Raw genomic sequence first — 9,184 nt, forward strand, 5'->3', positions numbered from 1 at the left:
TTTTTTTTTTTTTTTTTTTTTTTTTTTTTTTTTTTGCCGCGCTGCACGGCTTGTGGAATCTTTGTTCCCCAATTCGTGATTGAATCCAGGCCACCACAGTGAAAACACTGAGTCCTAACCACTGGACTGCCAGGGGATTCCTGACAAATTTTTAAATTTAGAAATTATGTCTTGCAGTGCGGGAAAATCTTTGTTGAAGTTTAGTTGTAGCACCCTTAGAGTTCTTACTGTACCTTTGTTTCAATTTATCACTCACGGACTCCACCTCAAGAGGACCCTCTGTTGTGATAGCACAGCTTTGTCTCTCTCCTCTGAGATACTGTCCCCTTAAACGGACGACAATTCATGTGTGAGCTGGGGATTCCCATGTAGATCTGACAATCCAGCAAAAGGTGAAAGTCATGCAAGTTTTTGTTCTGAAAAGCCAATAACAAACTGGCTGGTAATAATGACCACTCCTTTGCTTTCTGGCCTTCTCGGGTGTAAGTTAAGACTACTGTTCATCTCTCAGCTGAACTTACAGGTATCACCCGCCTTCCAAGATTGCCAGCAAGATCAGACTTCCCCCAAAGACCACACATAGCAGGAAATAGAGCAAATGAAAAGCTTGATCACTTTCACTTAAAATTTTAACATCATGAGCAAAAGGCTTCATTAAACAAAATTAGAATAAACAGCATATACTGAAGAAAGATTTGTAATATATGTTAGAATATAGATACCATTAGCACATAAATAAAGCACCCAAGTCAATGGAAATAACTCTATATCCCACTTTTTAGATGAGCATTCCTTAATTCAACAAACAAGACATACAAATGACCAATAAAACATGAAAACATATTCAGATTCACTAGTAAAGAAGTATAGACATAAGCAACAAGCTATCATTTTTCACCCATTAAAGTGGCTCTTCTTTTCTTTGGGATAATAGCAATGTTGGCAAAGGTGGAGTGAGGAGGCTGCTCTTGTGTTGGCAGAAGCATATATATATATATATATTGATACAACATTTTGGGAGAAGCAATTTGGAAGCAATTTTATGTATAAGAAACCTTAAAGTATGCACACCCTTTGTAGGTAATGTTCTTTTGCTTGTCTGGCAACAACACCTTAATTTTCTTTGAGGAAATACAGGCCTGGTAGGATTTTCAATCAGTATTCTGTGCACCATTGCTCAAGAGGAAGGCACATAAGCCAAGCTAAGTCAACCAGATCCTCTTTCTTAGGAATCTGAATCTTGAAACAATGATGACTGCTAACAGTAGTAGTAACATCTACTGAATTCTCACTCTGTTCTAGGCACTGTATTGTGCATTTTATAGCCTTGTAAACAACTCTATGAGTGAGGGACAATTACTATGTCTATTTGGCAGATGGGACTAATAATACTAATTATATTATTAGTATAATAATTAGTATAATACTACTACTAATAATATTATATTACTAATAAGATTACTATTACTATACTACTACTACTATTAATATTACTATTACTAGTAGTTACTAATAATATTCACCAAAATCAATTATCACTGAAGTTATCTTAAAGATACTGCATTCATTATCTACTGCTGCAAAACAAATTACACCAAAACTCACTGGCTTAAAATGACAAACATTAACCTTGAAGTTAACATAAGTCATGAATTCAAGAGGTCCTTAGCTGGTGCTTCCTGCTCAGGGTCTCTCAGGGTTGCAGTCAAAATGTCAGCCAAAGCTGCAGTCATATGAAAGCTTGACTGGGACTGGGGAATTGCTCCCAGGATGGCCCACTGACAAGGCTGTTGGCAGGAAGGACCCCACCACCCAGGGCCTCTCCATGGGCCTGCTAGATAGTCCTTAATACATGGCAGCTGCGGGCTTCCCCTAGATCAAGTGATCAATGAGAAATCAAGGTGAAAGTCACAGTGCTTTCTATGGCCTAGATTCAGAAGCCACAGACCATTATTTCTGCCATATTTTACTCATTAGATGTAAATTGCTAAGTATAGCCCACATGATACAAGAATTTAAAAAAAAACATCAAAAAAATTTGCATGAATCTTTTAAAACTGCCACAGATACCATCCATTAGTTCTGCTACATAGATCAACAGATCTTCCCTGGGTCTCATCCACTCTATGGCTTGTTCAGCCTTCTGTTTCTTTGAATTGCATTCCTTGAAAATATTCCCTCATTTTTGTCATAGTTACTCAAGCCATTTCTGTTGCTTTCTGCAACAGCCTTCTTTAAAATACAAAAAACCGGGACTTCTCTGACAGTCCAGTGGTTAAGACTTTGCTTTCCAATGCAGGGGGTGCAGATTCGATCCCTGGTTGGGGATCTAAGATCCCACATGCCTCACAGCCAAAAAAACAGAATATAAATAGCAGAAGCAATATTGTAACAAATTCAATGAAGACTTGAAAAAATGGTCCATTAAAAAAAAATCTTTAAAATAGAAAAAACAAAAACTCTCACCCAGTCTTTCTGGGTGAGAACTCTGACTGAAGTTCTACTTGTCTTAACCTGGGTCCCTTACAAATCAGAATGTGAGGCAAAGTTTACTTGATCAGTCTTTCCTTGGAAGTATAATCCCAGGCAGCAAATGTGAGGAAACAAAACAGGGGAGAAAAGAAAGCATATACAAGGTGGTGTATTACAAAACCAGTCACACTTTCCCCAGAAAGACTAGGCAACTGCTTGGTCATGTGGAATACCTTACCAGAGGTTGTCAAGAACACCACACCCTGAAACAGGAAGGAGGAGACATTGATCTGCTGTCTCTCATTATTCAAGATTTGTCCCATGAAACACTTATTGTCTCACGGAACATTATGAACTTATTGTGGTGGCCATTTCATAACACATAAAAATATTGAATACTATGTGGTACCCCTGAAACTAAAATAACCTTGTAAATGAATTATATTTCAAGTTTTTTCAAAAGACAATGGCTAGGTGTGATATCCCACAATGATTTACATAAGGTTAGCAAACCAAGATCCAGTCCCCAGTTAAAGCTGCAGCTGATCCTGAGGCTAGTTGATAGTCATCATCATTCATTGGATTTCTTTCACTTTCAACTAGTACTTTGGTCTAGGTTGCTTGCCTAGAGGGGTGACCCAGAGCTTCATCCTTAGAGGGTGTTAGTCTTTAGTTTCTGTGCCTTTTTCAGGTCATGGGTGCTACAACTGACCGTTAATGGTTATCACTGGGCTTGAATCACCGAGAGATGTCCCATGATTCTCCTGAGTTCCAGATATATTGCTTTCTACCTTTATTGTGTAGTAGCAACTCCAAGCCCTAATGCTAATCAAGTCAATTACCACTGCTTATTTGGTAACTTCTTTATTTACTGCTGGTCCACTGGCATGAGGAGCTAAAACTGCTAAGTGGGAACCACAACTTCAAATACAATGAAATTTTTACTGTGTCCCCTGGAGGAAGTGCTCCCCCCCTTTTTTTTTCAGAAATGGTAAAAACAGATTTTCATAATCAGGTCACCAGGATTAATAATGAGAGAGCCAGTCCAACTTCTACCCCTTTGTTCATGGACCTGCATATTTTACTTGTTAAGGATGCAGCAATACATTGATTCAGCACATATACCACATGTAAAAAACAGCACTATAACCCTATAAGGTATTTTCCCTAAGCTGATGCCTTAGCTGAACTTTTACTCAGTTGTTTCACTGTTACATCAGGCCGACTACTCCTATGTGATGGGTTATATTTACCAATGGATCATGTGGTGATGAGTTTATTACCTACTTTCCTTTGCTATAAAACAGGGTCCTTGACCTGAGGCAGTATGTAAGAGATGAACATGATGTAAGTAAGACATCAGATAATAGTACTGGTGAAGGTTATGCAATCAGAGAGTGCAAATCTATCAAATCATCGATTTTAGCAAAAGGAAGTCACTGCCTCCTCCAAGATATAAGATATCCAATGTGGTCAACCAGCCGTCAGGTAGGCGGCAGGTCTCTCTGGAGAATGATGCCATATCAAGGGCTCTGCATCACTCTCTGGGGCTAGAAATACAAGCATTAAGTCAACCTTGTTGAGAAGTCAATGTAGTTGAGCCCACACAAAACTTTCAACCATGCCACCATGGCCAACATCTTTGGGCTCACCTGGCAAATTTTAGGATGGCCAAGGAGCGAGGCAAGGGTGGAGGGGATGTGGGCGGAATGGTGGTGATGGCAGTTTTTAAGTCTCTTCTGAAGTGGATGCTGTCTGGAAGACATGTAAGACACGAAGGTCTGCATGCTTTATGTTCACCCCAGAAGTACATCCACATAACTCTTCCCCAAAACTTTCAGTCTTATTCCTTGTTAGCCATTGACCAGTTGACCGAGTCATTGTTCATGGCCCAGAAATTAGTATGTGAAGATATCTTGGGCTACATCTCCGTCTATAGGAAATCCATGGCCAAGTGTACCACTTTCAGCTCTATCCACCAAGAGCATTTGCCTTCACTCTTGTCTTTCAGGACCATCCCTGAAAGGGTTTGTAATCAGGAGCAGTCCTTTTCTACCATGCACCAGCAAATCACACTGAACCATCAGTGAACCAGCCCAAATCTTTTCATCTGCCATCAGTTGGTCATAGGGACCCCTTCACGATGCCATAGAATAAGCTGCATTGGTGGGTGACATGAGAGTCTGGGACATCTGTCTTTGTAATTTATTCATGACTCCTAAATGATTATTTTCATCGGACTTGCTGTGCCCACTCAGTCTTATGACTCAATGGATATGTAATGATCCAGTAAAATCAGTTCATGATAGGCAGCTACAATCACACTGTTTCTTGGTGTCCTGTGGTTAAACATTGTCTCTACCAGAGCCCAGTAGCAGGCCAGGAAATATTTTTCAAATTGAGAGTGTCTCTCCACCACAGAAGTCATAGCCCTGCTTTAAAACCTAGGAATTTGTACAAGATTGTCCATTGGAATTTAGCAGTCTGCACAGGGCCCTCACCATTGACACTTTGGGCACTGTCTTATCTGCTGGTCAAATGGCTAACACACCAGACCGGCTGGCATCACAGCCTAGATCAGCTGCCAAACCCTCTTTTCCATGATCCTAGTCAAACCAGTGGAGAAGGAAATGGCAACCCACTTGAGTATTCTTGCCTGGAAAATCCCATGGACAGAGGAGCCTAGTGGGCTACAGTCCATAGGGTTGCAAAGAGTCAGGCATGACTGAGCACAAGCAGGAGTCAAAACTGGAAGTCTTCCGAGTCACCTGATAAAGGTCAAAGCAATATTCCCAAGTGTGATAAATGCTATTAATACCATCAAAATACAACCAAGGGTTGTGCCCCTTTCTCAGCGGTGAGAGGTATGAGGAGCAACAATTTGTCCTTTCCCTTACAAGGAATGTCTCCTCTAAGAAAGGCGTTGGCCAAAACTGTCCAAGGCCAAATACGATCCCCCTCCTAGTTTTGTAAATAAAGTTCTACTGGAACACAGCCACATCCATTTGTTTTCCTGTTGTCTATGGCTGACTTCCCACTACAGTGGCAAAGCTGAGTATGGCGATAGGTACCTTAAAGGGCTAAAATATTTATTAACTATCCCTTTAAAGATAAAATTAGCCAACTCCTGCTCTAAGACAAGAGGGTCCCTAAAAAACTTCACCAAGTAGCAGACCCCTGAACTTTCATTAAGTTTATCTTCAATCTAGAGGATATCTAGAATTCTTGACATTTTCTGCTCATGGGTCTATGAAGGCCACTAATATAGTGAACAGGGCTTCCCTGGGGCTCAGTGGTAGAGAATTCGCCTGCAAATGTAGGAGACTCAGGTTTGATCCCTGGGTCAGGAAGATCCCCTGGAGAAGGAAGTGGCAACCCACTCCAGTATTCCTGCCAGGGAAATCCCATGGACAGAGGAGCCTGGTGGGCTACATTCCGTGGGGTCACAAAGGAATTGGACACGATTTAGAGACTAAACAACAACAACAGCAACAGCACTATAGTGAACATCATGATACTCAGCAAAATTCTTGCAGACTATACACTAAGTCAGAGAAAAGCAGAGCCAATTAACTCAGCCCAGAGGCAAAAGAGTGAATATGTGCCTCTGTCTTTGCCGTGAGTGCATGTCTCTATTCAGTTGCAGCCACACCACTCTATGACTGGGAACTACATTTCCTGGAATCCCCCTTCCTATATGGTTCCAGGTTAGAATTTGCCAAATAAGAGAATTCACACAAGAGTTGGAAGGTACAGGCCAAGTGGAAACCATTATTCTCTAGTGATTGCAGCCAAACACATGACTAGAAAAGAGTGTCACAAAAGCTTCACATAAACTCTTGAGAACTGCCCCCTTTGTCACCGCAGACTGAGAGGACTGGAGCTTCCCTGAGGTTTCTGAGACTGGCAGAGGTTTCTAGGCAAGCTTTTGAGAACCATGCAATTCACTGCTTGAAGAAGAGATCTGAGGTGTCAGCTTCTCTGACCTTCAGCAATTGTTTCCTTGATTTCCACTCCCCCAGCTCGACTGGCTCTTTCCACAGTTGGGTAAGCCCCTAATTCTGTATTAAAGCCTTTATTCCCAGAATTGCTTCTATCTTCCTAACTAAACTCTGAAAGTCTTTAATGCTGCAAATAGTTCTGGAATTTGTTTTCCAATCTGTTTGGATGCAAAAGTAGTAATGACCTCACTGATATTGGAAAAGGGGATCCTACTACTAGTCCTTGGCATGTAGTTACTTAAATGATCATCTGTAAGGTATTCAGTTTTTTACATAAAGTATGATGTTAACTGTGGGGATGTTTTTGTATCTAGCCCTTGTCTGATTAAGGAAGTCCCTGTCTATTTCTGGCTTTTTGAGTGATTTTTTTTTTTTGAGTGATTTTATCATGAAAAAGTATAAGGTTTTGAAATGTGCTTTTTTCTCCCCTGTTTCTACTTAGATGATTATGTAGTATTTGTCCATTATTCTGCTAATGTTGTGTATTACATAAATTTCAGGGTGTTAAACCCACTTTCCATCCCTGGGATAAACTTCACTTGGCCATGTTGTATAAGCCTTTTTAAATGTAGCCGAATATAATTTGGTAGTATTCTGTTAAGGTTTTTTTATATTTATATTCATCAAGGATATTGTCCTAAGGTTTTCTGTTTTTGTGATGTCTTCTGTGTGGCTCTGGTATAAGAGTAATATTGGCCTCATAGAATGAGATCGAAAGTGTTCCATACTCTCTTATTTTTTGAGAGATTTTGTGAAAAATTGGTAAATATTCTCCATTAAATGATAGAATTTACCAGTGGAAAAAAAAAAATATCACCTGTAATTGGCCAAAGTCAATGGCCTATAGAAGGCAAAGCTTTGGAAAACCGAGTAGCTATAGTAATAGGATGTTATGGAATACTCCTTCCAAGGTGAAGCATAGTCGTTGCATCAGGCACCTTCAGTCACAAAGAAGCACATGATTGCATTTGGCAGGCAACTGGACATGCTGATTAGCCCACAAGGCTGCCACAGGGAGGCAGTGTGGCATCTCGCAAAGTTCTTAGGCTTCAAACAAGTCCAAGCGGATCCTGAGCCTATCTCTTCATATGTAAAACGATCATAAAAAACTTCTTCATAAGGTTACGGTGACTATACAATGAGCTAACATGTGAGAAAGCCCTTTCAAGCACACGTCCTTGGGTGTGGCCCCCACCACTTTGCAATCTGATGCCAGTCCAATGACAAAACTTTCATCGACCCAGAATAAAAACTGCCCCACAAGGATGGCAACAATTCTATTTTTTTCTAGTGTGTGTAGATACAGAAGTGCCTATGAAACACTAATGCAGAGTTTAAAGAAGAAGAAGAAGAATGCAACACCCTCCTAACAAGCACTCAAGTCAGAAACAGAATGTGGCCACTTAGCTGTAAAATGACACCAGATGAGAGGCAGATGCAGGCAGAAATCAACGAAGCTTCTACCCAGCGCCCTCAGTGGAACAGCCTCACATCCAGTGAGATTGAGTGTGCACTAACTTTCCCTGAACCCCCAAACTCTGAAAGGACAAGTTCCAAGCTCATCCCAACTCCACTTCTGAGACAGGCAAGTTGCCAATTTTCGTCTTTGTCGGGACAAGTCACATTGAGAACACCAGAGGGCAGCCACTCCCCACAGATGGCGGTGCCTGGGAAAAACAGCAGACCCAAGGATGCAATGAGCCAGTTTCCCAGAGCCCTTCTGGTCCTCCTCCTGCTCAGGCCTGTGCCACACATCAGAATGGTGCAGTGTAAAGACCCATGGTGTTGGTAACTGGGAGACCTGGGCTTGAATCCAACTTTGCCACTTCCTGTAACCTTGAACAAGTGATCTTACCTCTCCAAGTCAGCTTCCTCACCTAGAAAAACAGGGCACAAAAGTAGAACCTGCTTCACAGGGTTAGTCTATGACAAGTGAGATGGGTGGGTTCAAATACTGTCCAAACAGTCATTGTTCTTGGGCATCGCAACTGTTCATCTGCCTACATTCTCACCAGAGTCCTGGCAGGCAGAGTGGATAAACATGATTCTCATTTTTCAGATAAAGAAATTGAGACTTAAAGGAGCTATCTGACCTGAAGGATAATGATGGTCAGAGTCACTTGATTTTTCTCAGCCTCTCTTTTTACCATTTCACAGTGATGGCAGCTAGCCTGAAGAGTTCAGTTCAGTTCATTCACTCAGCTGTGTCCGACTCATTGCAATCCCACAGACTGCAGCATACCAGGCTTCCCTGTCCATCACTAACTCCCAGAGCTTACTCAAACTCATGGCCATTGAGTTAGTGATACCATCCAGCCATCTCATCCTCTGTCATCCCCTTCTGCTCCTGCCTTCAATCTTTCCCAGCATCAGGGTCTTTGCAAATGAGTTAGTTCTTCCCATCAGGTGGCCAAAGTATTGCAACTTCAGCATCAGTCCTTCCAATGAATATTCAGGACTGATTTCCTTTAGGATGGACTGGTTGGATCTCCTTGCTGTCCAAGGCACTCTCAAGAGTCTTTGCCAACACCACAGTTCAAAAGCATCAATTCTTTGGCACTCAGCTTTCTTTATAGTCCAACTCTCACATCCATACATGACTACTGGAAAAGCCATAGCTTTGACTAGATGGACCTCTGTTGGCAAAGTAATGTCTCTGCTTTTTAATATGCTGTCTAGGTTGGTCATAGCTTTTCTTCCAAAAACCAAGC

The 9,184-nt window shown here is 41.4% G+C and overlaps 1 long non-coding RNA gene across 1 annotated transcript in view; it reads left to right on the forward strand.

Moving 5' to 3' along the window:
- LOC122428112 overlaps positions 1-5,838 on the forward strand; it is a 30,681-nt gene extending 24,843 nt beyond the window's left edge. The window contains exons 2-3 of the long non-coding RNA XR_006265641.1: positions 4,840-4,843; positions 5,802-5,838. This is a non-coding gene — a long non-coding RNA (uncharacterized LOC122428112). The remainder of the gene's footprint in view (positions 1-4,839; positions 4,844-5,801) is intronic.
- The last annotated feature ends 3,346 nt before the right edge of the window (positions 5,839-9,184 follow it).

The sequence above is a fragment of the Cervus canadensis genome, chromosome 2, assembly GCF_019320065.1.
Source record: "Cervus canadensis isolate Bull #8, Minnesota chromosome 2, ASM1932006v1, whole genome shotgun sequence".
Classification (NCBI taxonomy): domain Eukaryota; kingdom Metazoa; phylum Chordata; class Mammalia; order Artiodactyla; family Cervidae; genus Cervus; species Cervus canadensis.